The sequence below is a fragment of the Suncus etruscus genome, chromosome 17, assembly GCF_024139225.1.
Source record: "Suncus etruscus isolate mSunEtr1 chromosome 17, mSunEtr1.pri.cur, whole genome shotgun sequence".
Taxonomy (NCBI): domain Eukaryota; kingdom Metazoa; phylum Chordata; class Mammalia; order Eulipotyphla; family Soricidae; genus Suncus; species Suncus etruscus.
In genome coordinates, this window is record NC_064864.1 from 61,846,065 (window position 1) to 61,866,238 (window position 20,174).

The 20,174-nt window shown below is 35.9% G+C and overlaps 1 protein-coding gene and 1 non-coding gene across 3 annotated transcripts in view; both read left to right on the plus strand.

The window, feature by feature from the left end:
* ATRNL1 (attractin like 1) overlaps positions 1-20,174 on the plus strand; it is a 733,758-nt gene that overhangs the window by 369,157 nt on the left and 344,427 nt on the right. The gene's annotated exons all lie outside the window — the stretch shown is intronic.
* LOC125995173 (U2 spliceosomal RNA) lies at positions 6,082-6,272 on the plus strand. The gene has a single exon (XR_007490755.1). It is a non-coding gene; the product is annotated as a U2 spliceosomal RNA (small nuclear RNA).

Consider the following 20,174-nt stretch of genomic DNA (forward strand, 5'->3'; position numbering starts at 1 on the left):
GCAGGGTGTTTGCCTTGCATTCAGAAGGTTGGTGGTTCGAATCCTGGCATCCCATATGGTCCGAGCCTGCCAGGAGCGATTTCTGAGGCAGGGGTCCTCAAACTTTTTAAACAGGGCCAGTTCACTGTCCTTCAGACTGTTGGAGGGCCAGATTATAGTAAAAACAAAAATTATGAACAAATTTCTATGCACACTGTATATATCTTATTTAGAAGTGAAGAAACAAAATGGGAATAAATACAATATGTGGCCCGCGGGCTGTAGTTTGAGGACACTGTAGAGTAAGGAGTGCTGCCAGGTGTGACCCAACCCCCCAAAAAAGATGATGAATTTTATGTCATTTTATAAACCTATGTTTGGGACTAATTTTCTGGTAGACACTTTTATATTGTAAAGTTAAGCAGCAAATTATTAAGTGGAATCCTATTATATTCCCTTCAGTATTACTCTGTTTTTATTACAAAGTAAATTGTCACTAGAACAAATTTTTCATACAGATTAAATACACCTGTTAAATTTTAGTATTAAGCAATGATGATTTGCTATATTATGAAATAAACAGCCATTAGAAACATGACATGACAGTTGGCTATAAGAGCAGAACTTTAGGAACCTACCACTTTGGAATCTTTCAAAATCATATTCAGAGTCCTTTGGTGACCTAAACTGAAGCTTGATCTGGAATATTTCTAACCAGGTAATCTGCAAGCTAGTAAATCATGATTCCCTCCATCTCTTTTTAGAGTTGCAGATTGCTAACATGACTGCACCACTTTCTGAAGACTCATGTGAAAGTATTTCTAAAATGCTGTCATATACAATAATTATGGAAGAGATATGGAATATCTTTTTATAAACCTAGTTTTTCCTCTTCTCCAAACCCATTTCCTTATCATTGAGTCTGCATCATTTCCAAGATAGATCAGTTGTATCTTCAGAACTTGCCAACAGGGAAACTGAAGAGATAGTGTGGTTGGTAAGCACTTGACTTGCCTGTGTTTAACCTGGGCTTAATCTTTGATACCCCATTTGGCTTGCTGAGCACTGCTAGGCGTGATCCCTGAACACACAGCCAGAAGTAAGTTCTGAGCACCACTGGGTATAAGTGAAAAACAAACACAAATACATAATTTGTAAACAGGGCTACTCCTTAACTCCCTTGATGACATTGCCATGTTTTCAACCAATAATGACTTCAGTTAATACTAAATGAATACCCAGATAGCTAAGTCCTTTGAAATCAAAGGGATTCTTTGTGAATGGGTGTGGAGCTCAGGAAACAAGTTGTGTCCAACACAGAATGCACCTGAAATCTGGGAATAAATTCAACAACAGTAATCATGGAATATATAAGACTGATTTATGTACCACTTTACAGGTGAGGAGACATTGTATTAAATGTGGAAAATATAGGTATCAAGAGATAGTACAGTGAATATGGTGCTGACCCTAGTCCCATCCCTAACACTCCTGATGATCTCTGGAGCAAACCAAGGGTGACCCCTAAACACAGAGCCAGGAGTAAAACCTGAGTTCAGGTCTATGCAGCCCCAAACCACATAAACAACTCAGTAAGTGAGAAAAATATCAGCTTATTTCTAACAGCCAATTTTAATATTTGTTTTTTAAGGCAGCATATGTGAATGACCAGGATTTAGCTAAGCACTAAGTAGCTATGGGGCCAGATAGATAACTCAAGTGATAGAACACATCTGTAGCATAAGAAAAAATCCTTCAGTTGAATCCCAGATGCCATGTGCCCTGTCCCCCAGCACTTCTGAATATAACCCTAAGGGCCCTTGACCACTGCCAGGTGTTGTTCCAATTTAAACAACTCCTATGAGGTGAATTGGAAAATGGAGAATTGTGAATGCAAAATTCTTCACCTGATAGGAATTCTTGAAAATGCCTGAATTTTCTTGTTTGGGAAATTTAACAAATAAAGCAGGGAAAACACAGAGAAGAAAATAATTGTCAGAGGGAAATTTCATTAGTTTTATGGTACATTTACTTGCTGTTTTGATTTTTTAATGAAAAGTCTATCATTATATATGCTTATTGAAAACAGGCAAAATTAGAAAAGTATTATCCTGAAAGCAAAGCAAGTCCAGATATCTTTGTCTTAGAATAATCTCCCACGACTCTCTGGAAATTCCTTTTTAGGCATTGTTCTGTGTCTCTGGATATGAAAATGAGGACTGAACGGAAGGCCAGCAGTCAGGTGGGAAGGGTTATCATTGTACTAAATAACAAAATCCAGCTGAGTTAATTTTAAGAAGTAATTGGCTTTATTAAATCATTCATGAGTCGGGAAGCATTCCATCGAGCAAGGATAGGAGAGATCCACAGCAGTGCAAAATGAGTGGTTTGAAGGCACAGAGGATGAGATAAGGGAACAGGAAATTATTTCTGGGTTATATTCTGGGTCCCTAACATTTAGGGAACAGAAAAAAATGTCTGATTGCACATAATCTTATGCTTCTTTGTGGAAGAGTAAATATTGCCTCTGCTGCTAACCAGAGAATCCCATTCTAACCAATTAAGACCACATTATTTTTGTTTCCTTGTTTTGAGTATGTTTGGTGAGAATAAGGGTGTTTGCCTTGCATTATCCCAATCTGAGTTCAATTCTTGGTGCTGAATATGGTCTGATAGCACATGCACCCAAGAGAAATACTCAAAAACTTTTAGATGTGGCCCCAAACCAAAAGTAAATGTAATTATCTGTTATAAAAATGATAAAATTTAGGGGCTGGAGCTCTTGTATAGTGGGTAAGACCTTGCACGTGGCAGACCTGGTTTCAATACCTGGCACCCCTGATGGTGTCCTGAGCACCACGTGGAGTAATTCCTGAGTGCAGAGCCAGGAGTAAACCCTAGACATTACTGTGGGTGGCCCAAAGATAAAAGAAAGAAAAGGCTAACCTTTACTCTTTTCAGAGCTTTTCCACTGAATGTTGTTTCTTAAAAGTAGCTGTTCATGAAATAATATTTCAAAAAGTGTGTTTGGGGATGGTTCATATTTCTCCCTTACTAAAATATTTTGTTATTTGTATTGACTGTCAAATCACTTCTCTCAAGTAATATTGTATTGTATTGATATGCTAATCATTTATTGGGCTACTAGTGCTGGATACCTATTTGGGTATCAAAATTGTGGCTGGGATAATCTTTGTAATGTTTCTTAATTCCCAACAATTTTCTCAAGAAGAGGATTTGATGCTGAGGGAGAAAGGAATGACTCTGTGTGTTTATATCCTTTTACTTCAATGAACAATGTCTTCACTCTCCCTAGGAAACTTCAGTGTCTCTAAATCATCTTCCCATAAACAGACCCAGTTGCTCCTCTCTTATCCTTGACTATGCACTTCACTTAACTGACCCAACATTTTCTCTGTTACATCCTTGATTCACCTCTTGCAGAGCAAATAGCTCATCAGTAAGAATTCTGGCTGGTGAAGATCACTTCTATGAGATGGGATGCTGCTTCAGCACCACATGCACAGACCTGGCGTTTTACTAGTTCCACGTGGCAGCCTGTTCAAACTGTGCCCAAGTCACACTTGATCTTCACAGTCCAGAAATTTCTCCCCATCCCCTGATGATTTCTCAGGGAAGCATGAGCTCAAGCTAAAATGAGGAAATCTCTTGCAGGAAAAGGAAAATCTGTCCTCATCTCTATTCAGTCTGTCCCCTCCTACGCAGAAATGAAGAATTTCAGGAAGGGCATGAATAGAGATGTGGCATAGGTTTGAGATCTTTGAAGGGAGAGGAAAGGAACTGTGTGGTAAAGAGAGAGAATCCAGGCATCTCCTGAGCAGAGAGAGACAAGGATATATTTCATTTTGAACAGCTGCAAATCCCCAGGTTGGAGAATGTGTGCTAGAGACTAAAAGAAGGGGAAAACACATCTCAGGCAGAGATGTGGAGGACACCTAATTAGGAAACACATGCCTTTGCCTCTGCACACTTAAATATGCAATAACACAAGTAGTCTCTCCTTGCCCAAGTCTGTCACTAGACTGTTTTCCTTGGAGAGAGCTTGGCATTGTTGGTTACTCTCTTCTTTGCTATTCTGAACAAGGATTTTGTTCCAGCTTGGAGCTGCTTGTAGAGGGTTCAACCCTGGCTCTGACCTGTAATTGTGAACCTCAGAAACTTTCAGACTCCACTGATGGGTCCTGTGTAGCAAAAGGCTTTTTGTGCCTTTGGGCTGGTTTGGGTTCCAGAACCCAGTCCATATTTTCCTGATCCTCTTATCTCTGCCTATAACATGGTCATATTATATTTTTGTGATGTTTGTATCAGGTGCTTACCTGAATGGAACAATGCTCAAAGGCAACCAATGCCTTAAATAACTTGAATCTTAATTATTCCTCATGTAATCAAATACATACACATTATTTTAAGTATATAATGATTATGATGAATGAAAAATACAGTATTTAGTTATACATTGTGGAGAGGATGACATGAATTCTCTTCCTATCAATTTATTCAGGGGGAAAAGAAGAGGATCAAGAATAAATACACTGAATAAGTTTTCAGTGGACAAAGCAGCTGAGGTTCATTTGAAATATCTTTAGAGTTAAAAGAAATTTTATTCAATAACTTATTTTGAGGTCTCTGTCTTGTTTGAGCATCTGTCTATTAATTCGTTTTTATTTATTTATTTATTTATTTATTTTGCCACACCTAGTCAAATAGTCATTAAAATAGGCAAAATAGTCGGGGTTATTCCTGACTGCATTCAGAAATCGCTCCTGTTAGGACCCTATGGAATACTGGGACTCTATGGGACCCCATGGGATGCTGGGAATTGAACCAATGTCGACTATGTACATGCAAGACAAATGCCCTATCTGTTGTTCTACTGCTTCAGCCCCTGAGTTAGTTTTTATAATGTTTTAATATGTCTGGCTTGTGTTTGGTGTAGTGTTTTTATTACAAAAAAATTAAAAGTATAGATTTTTAAAAATAATTTTACTTAAAGCATTTTTATAAAGTTATTTATAATTGTGTTTTAGATATACAATATTTTAGCACCATTCCCACCACCAGTGTCAGTCTTTCCACCAATGTTCCCAGAGTTCATCCCATGCGACCCCCTCCCACTCTAGCTAGTCATCAGAACAGGTACCTTTTTAAATTTAATTATTAAAGTTTGGGTCTCGTGATTTTATTGTAGTTGACTCTGTAGTTTGGATCTTTAGTTTGGTCCTTTATTAACACCACCAATGCATTTGATTACCCTTGGCCCTTGAGCCCCACTATCTCATTTTTCTTTCTTCTTCTCTACTCAATTTCTTTCCTTCTCCTCAATATATTCTGGGTTGAAGAGTGCTCTAGAAAACTCATTTAAACCACTGCATTAACTCATGCAGTTATACTAAATACTGTGTATATAAATGATATTCTGTATTTATTCTTCTTTTGGCTTAGTTCTTTTAACATACTATCTCCAGTTCTGTCCACGTTGTAGTGAATTACATGTTTGCATCATTACTTACAGCTGTGTCGTATTCCATTTTATATATGCAACATATCTTCATCATCCACCATCTGTTGTTGGTAGAATCAATCTAGATTGATTCCAACTCTTGGTATTTTGTTTTGTTTTGTTTTTTGGACCATACCCATTTGATGCTCAGGGGTTACTCCTGCTAAGCACTCAGAAATCACCCCTAGCTTGGGGGGACCATATGGGATGCTGGGGTCCTTTCTTGGCTAGCGCTTGCAAGGCAGACACCTTACCTCTAGTGCCACCTCTCCGGCCCCTGATTCCAACTCTTAAGTATTGTTCTTAATGCTGCAATTATTAGTGGTGTACATGCATCTTTTTGAATGACTGTTTTTTCTGTCCTGGGGATAGATAGCCAAAGTGGAATTTCTGACTCAAAGGACAACCTGATTTTGAGTTTATTGAGAACACTCCATACTATTTTCCACAGGGGTTGAACTGGAAAGCATTACCACCAGCAGTGGATGAGAGTTTCATTTTCACCACATCTCCACCATAGATTGTTCCCAGTATTTTTTATATGTACTCTCCTCATTGGTCTAAGATATCTCATTGTTGTAATCGCTTCTCAGCCTTTTGGCTAAGATCAAGTGTAGTATCTATTCTTATCAGTTTAATATCTGATGCGTCCTCTATCCGAGGACATTATATGAAATGGATTTTTGGAGCTGGGAGTTGGAAGAGGAGCTTGCTCCATCCACTCCACGCATCGACCCGGTATTGCAGTACCTCCAGGAATGGTGCACACACACACACACACACACACACACACACACACACACACACACAAAGATATCTCATTGTTGTCTTGATTTGAAATTTCCTAGTGAAAAGTGATGATGAGCATTTTTTTCCTGTGCATGTTGGCCATCTGTTGATCTTTCTCAGAGAGGTGTCTGTTCATTTCCTCTCCCTATTTTGGATGGGATTTTTAAATTTTTCTGGGTTAACCTTTGTGAGTACTTCATATTTTCTAGATATAATATTTAATGTCTTGAGTACAAATATTTGCTCCCACTCAGTTGTATTTTACTGTTAGCCTGTGGTTCTTTTGCCATACAGAAACTTTTTAGCTTGATTTAGTCCCATTTATTCAGATTTGATTCTGTAGCCTTTGACTTTGGTATCTTCTCACTGGATTCCTTTGAGGTCTAGGACTTGGAGTGTTCTATGTTTTTATATTCAGGTCTGATATCAAGGTCATAAGACTATAGTTTTTAATGTAGTCTTATGATGTTTAATGCTCCCAAGATAGATAGCACTTTGGTTTAAGTTGTTTTTAATAAATCTGCTTTTCATATCATTCCTTGTTGATTTTAACAGTGAGCTTGCAAATCAGTTTCTCAGAGAGTACACAAACTGAATTACGTCTAATCTGAAACAAGAATAAGTGTGCTGTCATGGTGGGAAATGGTTTATTATAGATTTATAGATATAATATAAAAGTATTTCTCTAACTCAATTTATGATAGTGTGTGCTTTCCTATGAATATGAGGGGCTCAAACATCTAGTACCTGTTTAAAAATCATTTCCTCATCTAGAAATCACTAAATATGATGTATTAGACATTCTTATTAAGCTTTGTCATGTATAGATTTCCATATCCTGATGTTTAATATTTTAGCCACTACATAATCTCCATATTTCATGTTCTGTTGTTTGAAATATAATTATGCATATATATAAAACAAAATTTTAATGAGTGAAATCTACATAACTTAAAACAACCATTTTGCCTGCTTTTTATAATTTATGTGTATGTGTGTGTTTGTATTTGGTGGAGACCATGTGTTACTCAGAGGACCATGTGTGATCAAACCAGCAACAGCAACATGTGACAAATATGTTGTACTACATCTCCAACCTCAAAGTAACTGTTTTAAAGTATATAATTTATTTTTCCTTAGAGCAGGGGTGACACATATTCCTTGTGGATACAGGATATATTAAGGGGTCCACAGGTAACAATTGTATAAATTGTAGGTCAAAACTAAGGAGTAGGGAGCAATACAGAAGGACAGGGACTGGGCATGCAGAAAAAACAAGAACAATGACTGGTGAATCTTTCCCATGATGCATAACCTATTTTTAAACCTCTTTGTTACCATTTAGCAGTTATTTTTTATTACTATTTTATTATTATTATCATCATCATCATCATCATTATTATTAGTTGGTTTTTGAGCCAGGATATATTCCTGACTTGGTGCTTAGGGATCACTCCTGGCAGGCCTCAGAGGACCAAATGAAGTGCTAGGGATTGAACCTGCATAAGATACCTGTAAGGCAAACACCTTAATATACTATCTCCAGCCTTTTGTTATTTATTACTATTATTATTATTATTATTAACTATTATTTCAACAGTTGTTTCTAACTCTGCATTTCCACTTCTTGGAAACCACCAACTTGAGTGTTATATTTGGGTCGATCCTATGACACATGTCTCATATATTTGTAGACTTGCATGCGTGACTTATTGTGTTGATGTTCTATTTTAGCACAGTCATTTTTATGATTCATTGATGCTGTAAAATCATTACTTCTTTGGGGTTATCACAGTTTGTATTCACCCACTGATGAGCTTTTGAACTGTTTATACATGTTGGCTATTCATACAATATTGTATATATGAACATATGTATTTAAGTAACAATTTTAATATTGGGAATATTTCCTTAGGAATGCAATTTGGGGGTGGTGGTGGTTTTGGGTCATACCCTGCAGCGCTCAGGGGTTACTCCTGGCTCTACACTCAGAAATCGCCCCTGGCAGTCTCGGGGGACCATTTGGGATGCCGGGATTCGAACCACTGACCTTCTGAATGCTAGGCAAACACCTTATCTACATGCTCTCTCTCCGGCCCCTGGAATGCAATTTTTTATTATATTGTCATTCTGTATTTATCTCTGAGAAATTATGGAGATGTTTTCTGCACTTGGAAATTAGCTCTTTTATAGTACCGGTGGCTTGGGTTTTTATACTCTTTAGTCAACACTTTTCCACAGTTTAAATTATAGCTATCCTGGTTCATGTAGTATCTTATAATTTTGATTTGTATCTCTAATGTGTAGTTATTTTGAGTATGATATTATGTACTTCTTGTTAATTTGTCTTCTTTAGAGAAATGCCTATTTGATATTGGACCTTTCTGCGATGTTTAATTTGCAAACTCTTTAGTAATAAATGTGACTTTTCCTTTGCAAATCTTGTTACACACAAAAGTTTCAAATTGTGTTAAAGTCTAATTTTTTTTTTCATTTTGGTTTTTGGGCCAAACCCAGTGACACTCAGGGGTTACCCCTGGCTATGTGCTCAGAAATTGCTTCTGGCTTAGGGGACCATATAGGATGCCAGGTAATGAACCCAAGTCGGCCCAGGGTCAGCCGTGTGCAAGGCAAACGCCCTACCATTGTGCTATTGCACCAGCCCCTAAGTCTAATTTTGATGTTTTTGTTTCTTTATTTTACCATCCATCTGAGAATATATGCCAATAACAAGGTCATCTTTATGTTTTAAAGAACAAAGCTAACTCTAAGTTCCAATTGCTAACCAACTTTATTGTAATTTGCTTAAGGAATGAGGTAGATATTTGAATATTATTTTGTATTCAGATATCTAATTGGTTCAGTACCAAATTGAAGATACTTGTTTCCCTATTGATTGGATGGAGTCTATCATTTTTTGATAGCACCCCCATTGAATACGTGTTTTGTATATGTGTGTGCATATTTATTTCAGGCTTCTCATTTGAAGTCCATTTGGGGAGGGAAGACCCGGTGATGCTCAGGGGGTTACTCCTGGCTATGTGCTCAGAAATCGCTTCTGGCTTGGGGGACCATATAGGATGCTAGGGATTGAACCACGGTCCATCCTAGGCTAGCACAGGCAAGGCAGACCGCTTGCACCATCAATCCAGCTCCTGAAGTCCAATTGCATATCATACTTACCAATATTTCAAGGATAAATAAATAAAAAGGAGCTGATATTGATAATCCTATAATTTCAAATTATCTTATCTTGTAATTTCAATCAGTTCTCAGTTATTAGATGACATAGTAGGCACTATGCTTGGCAAAAAGTGCATAAATAATGTATCATACTTCCCTCAAAAGTGAGCTTATGCCAGGAAGATAATTCAAAGGACTCTCAAATGGCTTGCCTCGGTTTCCATCTCTTAAACCACATGGTCCTGGATACCACTGGGAGTACTTAACTGCAAGTAGACCCTGATGACTAGCAGGTGTGACCCAAAAAATCATCAAAAGGAAATAAAAAGGAATGAGGATGATGTTTAGTGTGGAATCAGTACAAGTAAGCCATCATTTTAGTTAATACCATCTAAGGAGCTATAAATGTAAGGAACATAATAAAAATGCATGAATGTTCATTCATTTTTATGTTTAGTGTAAACTAATCACAAAATATTTGTCCACTTCCCAAGTTTTTTGTTTTCAAGGGTGGGCATGCCAAGGTCACTTTAAAGCACAGAAAGTGCTGTTACTTAGTTAAAGTTACTGAAGAAAATACTAAAATAGGTAACTTGAATGATTCTTTTTTCACTGGAAAAAGAAAACTGTTAGAAGTTGAGAGTTTTTTTAATCAAGTGACTGAGGAAATGAGTTCCCCAGTTGGAACAATATTGGTAGTCTTGCACAAACCAATCTGGAAACAGCAGAACAGGCAAGTAAGTCAAAACTCAGCTTTATTTTGAGGACATCATTGAACTGCTGTTTCAACTAATCCTGAATACTATCCTAATATCCTGTGTGTTCCTTAAATTATTTACTATTTATGATTGTCCAAATAATTAAATGATATCTCTTGAAGATAAATGTTTGGCTTTGCTGAGAATGCTGCTAGAAGTTCGATCAGATAAAACTTCCTGAGATGTTGATATTTGAATTGATTGTTAAATTTAATATTATAATGTCATTTATAACAAGAAACAGTTAGGCACACAAAGGAGGAAAATCGTATTGTAAGCAGTAGTATCTCAAGGGAATTCATGAATTTTAAAGCCTAAACCCTACTTGCAGTGCTATTATAATAAAATGAAAATATAGCTATGGTAGAATAAAATAAATATATCAAAGACACAACATACTGTCATCTATATCACTTATGTATTTCAGTTTTCACATCAACACTTTTAGGAAGATAGGGAAGGTAAGTGAGTGAAAATACAGAGGAAAAACTTAGAAGTGTCAAACTGAACATGATTAAATAAACAAGTAATTGAGTTCATATTTTTATTGATGATATGCCAAAATTATAATGTACCTGGGGAGTTTGAAACCATCAAAGCTAGGTTTATGACATATTTTCACTTGCATCTATTTATTGTGTTAAGCTACATATGAGCAGTGTTTTGCTACCAAATATAGGATGATACCTTCTGAGATGATCAAGATCATATTTTGAAAGGAAAAATGTGAAATTTAGAGTCATTAAGATCCTTGGGCTAAACATTGGGTCATGTTATTCTGACAAAATGCCAATTTGTTTTCCTTAGCCAGAGTGAAGCAAATGCCTCCAACCGTGGCAGATATTGATTCTTCAAATGAGGATGCTTACGACATGACACATTCATTGTCATTTTGATTCAGTTTTGAAATAGTGAGGCCTGGGTGAAATAATAATCGCCTGAGTGTAAACTGATAAAACTGGTGAACTGCCTTACAGTTTTCTCAGTGTAAGGTAATAAATTTTTAGCATAAATTTAGCTTAAATTTTTAGGATCTTTTGAGTCTTAGTATCAACAAAACAGTATTGGTGAAGACTGTAGACTTTGGGGCCAGATTTTGTGTTTGGGTTCAGATAGCAGCTAAGCAAGAGCTGCTTAGATTCTCTGCTTCGGTTTCCTCCTCTTTATTGAAAGAATGCTCATTGAACTTTCTTTTCTTTAAATTCTCTTATGAGAATTTAAAAAGTTTTCTTTGGAAAGTTAACACATCTAGAGTCTACCATAAATTTATCAGTTGATATGTATTATTCTAATGGCTATTTTTTGGATATGCAGTTATTTCAGAGCTGATTCCTTCTGAACAAAGAAGGAATCTAATATGTTCTGTGTCTTTAAGATCAAGGACCAGAAGTTTGTACCGCAATTGGGCCATTTGAGGTCTCTTACTGAATTATATGTGTGAACAACTAGCTGGAGTCCTTGAACTCTATCTCTCTACACACTCATTCTATGTATAGTATAATTACATACCAGGAGACTGTATGAGAAGTAGTCATCAGACATAGAAAATGTTCTCCAAGATGAAAAGTGAGTTTGCCAGTGTTGCAGAGCAAGTTAATTGTTGAACTTGTAGTCTGAATTCTCCTGCTCACTTGACTCCATATTTTCTTGGCCATTTCATTGTAATAAATTAGTCTTTCAAGCCCTCTTTTTCACTGCAATTTTTTTGTTGTTGTTTTGTTTTTTTGGTCACACTGGGCAGTGACCAGGGGTGACTCCTGGCTCTGTACTCAGAAATCACTGCTGGCAGGCTCAGGGGGATCATATGGGATGCCAATGTTCAAACCACCATCCATCTGCGTGCAAGGCAAATATCCTACTGCTGTTCTATCTCTTTGGCCCCTGCACCTCATTCTTAAACGTGCCAGTGGGGAAGCTCTAAACACGCACAGTTTGATGTTTCCCAAAAAAGATTATGAAGATTGAAAGAAGCATTTTCTAAAAATCTTGCAATATAGATGCTTCTGGTCGAGAGAAAGTTTTCCTAAAATATGATGCAGGGAGATTACTTATAAATTATAAGATGCTGATGCTTAGTCTTGTTAATTAGCCTCCTCAAGGACAATGTTTGATGTTTCTCATTAATGTCAGCATTGTGTATCAGGTAAAAATGAAAGCATGCAAATTTAGTTTATATTATTTAGGACTAAGGCTGAGTGCTATAGTAGATACCTAATAATCCAGTGGAATGGATATATTGATCTTCCCCAACACACCCAGACTGGTAATTGGTGAAAGCAGGAAGACAGCTTTTTTTTTTCTCAAGCTCTTACTTGCAAACCTTCTCAAGGTCCATTCACTCATCCCTACTTCTATATGAAAGAGGGAAGGCAGATGAGCCATAGGTCTGTACTAACTTAAGAAGTAATTTTGGTAATGAAAGTTTGAATGGTTGTTTGTTTTGATTCTCACTGTGATACATTTCTGTATTTTTAAATTTTATAAGGACTAAAGCACATTCTTATTCTATAATTTGTAGACTATAAATTTTTCTAGGGAAAAATCCAATAGTTAACAGTGACAAACTTTTGTTCTTGCATTACAATACTTATTTAAAAAATTTTCAAGTAGAATGAATTAACATAGATCCTCAAATGCTCCTATATGTGAGTGTGGCAGATGCATTTCTAAAGTTATATACCTCAAGCATGGGATAATATTTTTTTCTTATTAACTTATTCATCAATAAATTCTTTATGCCCTAGAATAGAAATGATCAAGCATTGATACTGAAGGGCTTTGATACCAATGAGGCTTTAGAAAGTAAGGCTTTTCTACTATATGTGTATGCATATCTCTATACACCTATGCATACATACATGTGTAAGAGTCAGAGATAGCAGTGCTCAGAGCTTATGAGTGGTGGTGCTCTCTGGTAGTTCTTGGGAACCATATGTAGTATGGGGAACAGGGTCAACAGGATTCAAGGCAAGTACCTTGACCCTTGTACTAACTTTTTAGCCCCTTTTCATATTTTCTGTTCTAAGCATGGAAGAAAATCTATAGTCGGCATTTGCTATGGGCAAATATTTTTATTGTAAATAAATCTACCTTTATTATGTTTATTATCCTCAAATTTAATATCATTATCAGAAATACAGATAAGAGAAATAAGTCTTATATGTAGTAACTTGATAATAAATCACTAATGAGCAAAGAATTTCAAAATTAAAATTTGTATCTTTGAAAAAATAATAACTTTAATAATATGTCTTAAATTAGTTAAACTTTTTGTAAACAGTAGTCTACAATTATTATGAACTTTTATTATCTCTGCCAAAATCCTTAATTTTTGTAATGAAACAGATTTTTCTATTCCATGCAACACAGTAACAATTCATTATTGTCTATAATGGGCCTTAAATTCAATCAGCCATACTAAGCACTGACCTTTATCCAACATAGTTCAAAGGAAAGTGATATATGTATTTGGATTTTGATAGTCTTAGATTCTGGTAAAAAGTAGCATATTTATTTCGTACTGGACCAATGACTTTAATTGCCACCAGACAGTAAGCAAATAAGATGTCAAAAGTCTATATAATTTAGTAGTCAATTAAGCCTAATGTAACCTTATTCTACAGAAGCCAAACAATTTGAATAAAATTGTTTGATATTTACTAACACTGTTTAACACAGGAATTCAAGATAAAAATGCATTATTGTAAAACTTTTAAATACTTTTTAATCCACTTATTACATAAAATTAACCATTATGCTCAAGAGTTTTAAGAAGTAGATGCAATTGGCAATATTTTTATGGTTTAGATAATTCTCTTTTTAATTTTAATTTGGTATTAGGACAACATGAGTTACAGGTTAAGTTTCAGGCATACTATGTTCCAGCATCAGTCCCATTATCAGTGTCAACTTTTTTCCACCTGTCTCCTCGGGTTCCTCTCATGATTCTCTCCAGCCCTGTGTCCATTTCTTTGACAAGGTTGACCTCAGAATATAGGAGAGGAGAGAAAGGAAAAGGAATCAAAGGGAGTAGTAAGAAGTGATGGAAGACTCTGGCAGCAGGGCTCATGAGCCTAGGTACATTGGTGGTATTGAGGAGTGGCATAGCTATAAATGTAAACCACAGATTCAACAATGCTGAACATAGAAGATCTAAAACACTACAATCAGACATTAAAAAAATTGACAATTCTAAAAGTTTATGTGTCAGGTATGAAAACTAAATATTTATTAATATTGTTAAGATATCAGCACTTTTCTATTGGTCTCCAGATTCTATACAATCTCAGTCACAATCATAGCTCCCTTTTTCACAGAACATAAAAAAGCTAGTCCTCTAAAATCCACTTAAAATGCCAGAGACACGTAATTAGAAAAATCACATTTGAAAATGAACAAAGTTTGTAAAATATAGTACAAGTATTTTTCAAAAAAGAAGTCAACTATTACTAGTCATACATGATTTATCAATCTAAATATATAGTCATATCTATATTTTCCTACATATTCAATTAAAAACTATTGGAAACAACCAGTACAATATAGTGGAGGTTACAAATTCAGTATTCAAAATCTGATGATTTTTACATTCAAAAAACTATAAGAGAAGTTGATAAGCTTTAAAAACCCCATTTTCAATACTCGTAGCTGCATAAAAATAAAAATAATCAAGTCCTTATAAATCCAGCTTAACAAAAGAGGCAGAAGATTTCTACCTGGAAAGCTGCTAGCTTCTGAGCTGATTTCAATGATTACTTGTGATACAGAAATGATTTATTTGTTCTTTAAGCATCCATTGTGATGTTCGTGTGACATCAACCAATTTTACTTTAACCACTTCACTATACCAAACCCTGACACATTCTCACAAATAAAAGTCACATGTAGCTCTCAGGAGCAGGCAATTTACAGTACAGTTTTACAGGTGAGGACATGAGTATGATCATAAGGTGACTTGTTCAAGGTCACGGAGCTCAAATCTTTCATATACAAATGTTATCCCAAGACTTGTCTACTTTTTATCAGTGTCCAGTCAGTCAGATCTGGATCATATCCCTGTTTAATCACTGAGGATTTTGAAAATGGTAGCTATTAAGAGAAAATATGCATGGAATTTCTTTCACAGTACTGTGAAAATTACCAAAATTCAATTTGGACCAATGTAAGTAATTAATGAATGGTAGTATTTTTTATTCTCACCTGTTTTGGCAGGAATTTTGTGTAATTAAGAGCACTACAAGTAAGTTTGCCTGGAAGCAACCTAGCAGGCAGGATGTGAGTAAACAGCAGTGGTGGATGTAATTATGTGTCCTGATCATTTTTTTTGTATGTGTGTATTAAGAAAAATACTCTCCTTATTCTAGTATGTTTATTCTTGACATTATTTCAAGTGGCCCACTACACCTAAACTGTCTAAAAGTAACAACTCCAAGATTTATAAGCGTAAGAGCACTTTTGACAGTGTTTCTGAATTCCATTTAAAGAATACATGTAATTAGAGATATCATCTGGGATATCAAGATTTTTTTCCTTATTCTTCCAGCCAAATAGATAAGCTGAGTAGTGTATTGTTGTGAGAGTGTGAAGCATATAAGGTTTCCAATCTTGTTTTTCTGTGCTGAGCTTCAGGAGCTGGAATATATCCACAAAGTCATGTCTGTTTATATGTAATATAGACATAAAATAAATGAGAAACTATTGTATATAATTCTATATTTTAATCTATAATAAGAGGAAAAATTCTCTTATGTAAATATATGGTCTGTGACAAAGAAAGCAATCAAGAATAATAGAGTGAAACATTAAAAAATGTCCTTCTTTCTTGTGTCTCATTTATGCAGTTCCCACCCCATTGCTAATGAATTTCCATTAGTTTACCCATATGTCCATCCTTTTAGGTATATGTTATTTATTTGCATGTACAAGAAAACAACAAATGCTTAACAGAGTATTTTTTTAAGTATTTTGACATTTAACTAGACTATATTTTGGTCATAGGCATTAAGATAAAATGTCTGTTCTAATATGAAGTTTCACTGGATTCCTCCCAGAATTCTTGCCACTAGCAGACAGTAATTAAGAAAAGGTTCTAGGTTGTCTAGTATTTCCATTTTGTATATACGCCACAATCTTTGATTTTAGACCAAAGGCACCACAATAGGAGAACTGAGCTACAAAACTAAGTTTTGGGGAGAATGGTTTAGAAGGAGATAAATTATGATCCTTGAGGGAGGGATTATGATGAACTTGGTGCTAGAATTATATACACTGGAAATCATAATTTACAATTTTATAAATCACAAATATGTCAATCAATTGTTTTTAAAAATTAAAAAGAATAGGCTTTGGGGGAGCAGAGAGATAGTACAGTGGCTAGTATATAGTGTTTGCCTTACATTTGACCAATCTGAATTTGACTCCAGCTCCCCACAAATGGTCCTCTGAGACCCACTGGAAATGATCCCTGAGCACAGAGTCAGGCGTAGAGCCTGAGCATTGCATGGTGTGCCCAAAAGTGAACAAACAAACCCAAACAGACTCTGAACTTGGATCCAGTCTTATTTCTCCTACTTGTCAATGGCAGTGATTTGGGGTGGAACTGAGCCCAGAGCTGCTGCTCAACTATTGCTCAACAAGTCCCTCTGTCTTCCTGCTCCCGAACTCCAATGGTGAAGTTAACACAGACACTTTTTAGTTCTTGGCATCTCAAACCAAAATCTGGACTTGAAAGTAGATCACTACTTCAGAATTTTGTCAATCCATTCTATCCCCATTGGGACTTTTCTTCTTTTCAAAATTGTATCAATTAAGCAGATAAGTGTAGGGAAGATAAGAAGATTTTATAAAATGGATTTTCTTTATCAAAAAGTTCTTTAATTAATTTGATTTTCCAAATATGCATAATTTTGACTTCATCTTCTCTTTAAAGAGATGTAAATGATTATATTTTACTTAGTTGTATTTACTCATTGGTCCGTTAGCTATAACCAACAATTCTGAGAGACTAAACTTTGCTTTGTGCTCAGCGATCACTCCTGGCAGTGTTTTGAGGCCCAGATGGTACTGGAAATAGACCTAGTCATCTTGCAGTACTCCACTCACTGAAGTCTCTCTTCAGCCCATAAATTCCTTGTCTCTCAGTGTTTGGGCCCCATCTATTGGTAGAAGTGGTTATTTCAAGCTCAGAGCTTGCAGGTGGCTCTCAGTGATACTCAGGGGACCATGCAGTGCCAGCATGAAGCCCAGATTGCAGGTCTGTGATGTATGTGCTCATCTGGTTGAACTCACTCTCTGGTTCTCAAACTAGTCAATACTTGAAATGTAAGTTCTGAAAGAACTATTGAAGCTTCTGGCCCAGGTTCCAGCCTCAGCACTGCATGTGATTTCTTGAACAATGCCAGGAGTGAGCCCTGAGTACAGAACCAAGAGTAGTAGTCCCGAGCACTTACAGTGTGTTCCAAACCCAAAATCAAAGAGCTTAGAGTTCATCCCAGCAATTACAGTTCAGGAATAAAACCCAAAACAAAAACTTGAAAAAGTATTTATGTTTTCATAGTCATAGCAGCATTATTTCATTCATTAATATATAAGAATACAATACTGAGAGATACCTTGATTAGATGATGAGAAGTATGTATAATATATTATCTAAACATATGTTCAATATTTGCTTTATTTATATATAGTGTCTACATATGCAAAATATCTACATATGCAGTAGCTATACTATAAATACAGTGGAACATTATTTGGCCATAAAAAGTGCAGGGAACTCCTATACTTCACAGCAACTTTCAGGATCTTCAAGGCATTGTGCCAAATGAAATATGTCAAAGAGAGACTACATATGACCTCAACAGAATCCCAAATACCTCAAAAGCACACCCAGGGAGTCACCAAAACCACATGCAGAGGGAAATCCCTTCTCTGACTTAAAAGTGATTACATTTCCCATGTGATGCATTGCCATAGCCTGAAATAGTACTAAGGTACTGTGAAAGGATAGCTTACTTGATGGCAGATAGCCTTTACTCTCTGGCATAGAGACATTAAAGGGCTTTGTTACTCTAGGCATGATCTTGTCCTGCAGCCCCATTAGCAGTTTTTTTGAATATTTGTCTTCACTAAGGGAAGAAGTAACATAATAGTGATTCCCAGGATTCTTCCTCACTTGTTTTAGAGCATCAGTGTGTCAGTCCCCACAGTGAATGGAAAGATTATATCTGCAATGAGAACTTGGTTTGTATGCACCCCTGTTCTCTGCCCCTCCCTCCTTGGGTGACCTTGGGAAAGTCATCTCATCTCTTGGAGCCTGTGTTTACTCATGCACAGATTGAAGTGGTATGACCACTGAAGGTCCTTCCAATGTGAAACCTTGGTAGCAATGGGTGTTACGTAAATTCCGAAAGTTGGTTATTGTCATTTTTGTTTCCTTTATTTGTGGCTTTCATCTAAATGAAATATAATGTCATTATCATTTTAAGTCAATAATCCTCAGTGAAAGAGTCGAAAATTGGTATGTGTATTTATTCATGCCTAGTTAAATTTAACAGCAACATGAAATAAATGATTACCTGTTTGGAAATAATTTCATAATAAGGCCTCTGAAGGTCGTTGGAAATGCTGCACTAATTAATGTTTTATTTCCAGCCTTCCTTAATTATTCTAGCCAGATGGTCCTTTATTTATGTTATTGCTAGTGGTTTCCAGCTGAGGTTGTTTGATTGTTGAAGAAAAATATGTGATGGCACTATAAGATAACTGTAATTGAATTGTTAGGTATGTTAGAGCGTTTAAGCCTTCTGTCCCTGTTCTGTCCACATCTGGGAAATAAGTTTGTTTACAAAGCTCTCTGACACCTCATCTGATGCTTGAGTGAGATTCTGCACTGTACAGAGGGAATTCAAATGGGAGAATGACTCTGCATTTTATTTTGAAAAGAGACACTTGGCAACTCTCTCTGCAAAATTTATTTTATGAATGATTAAAAAGGAATGTTCAAATAAGTACACTTCGAAGGACATGATCTGTGTTCCAATGTCCTAATAACTTCGGGAATAAGCTGTTCCATTAAGGTCAAATTTAAAATTTGTGCAGATTAACCACCATTTAGGCTGCAGTTAAATGGAATTTTTATGGCATAGAACTTCAAAAGTCTAAATGAATTATCAGCTGAATAGATAGGCCAATAAAAGAAACAGACTTAAAGTGGAAGATAAAAGTGATAAAGTGACAGTAAATTAGAAAATGGAACTAAAAGCTCCATTGTTATGAAGAACAACAATAGACCTCCTGAATTATCTGTTTCTTTAGAAAGTATCTCTTCTCCTTTCACTTGTGAGTTTTAGAATTACTAAATAAATTAAATTGCGTTTGAGCTGGAAGTTTCTATCAGCCAAGTTAGGTCGGAAGCCTTATTAACATGGCCACTGGCATCTTAACACTGGACAATTTTCTTCCCAGAGAACGTGATTTCATTATTATAGTGCTTAAGTGGTGCACATGCAAAATAAATCTGTTTCCTGACCTTCTCACAATATGTTCAAAGACGTGTAAACCTCAGTGTGTGCAGAACCGAACCAATTGGATGTTACTGTCCAAGCATCTTGGTAGTTTTGTCGAAAAGCTATTTGTCCATTTCATAGAGCTTGTCTGCCTTGTCTTTGCTTCTGATGATCTATATATCAATAAAATTTTATGGGCCAGTACACAGCTTCCTTTCAATAAAGATAGTGCCTGGATATGATATATTTAATATCTACTTATTATTCATGATTAAACATACTAACTGTGGGAGAGACTTTGGTAATTAAATGGCAAAAGCATTAAGTAACTTCCAATAGAATGCCTATACTTGCAAATCAAGTATTGCAGGTATAGGAAAACTGTGTCTTTTTTTAAAAAGGAAGATGGATGTAGAGGATTGGATTGGTTACATATTTAGA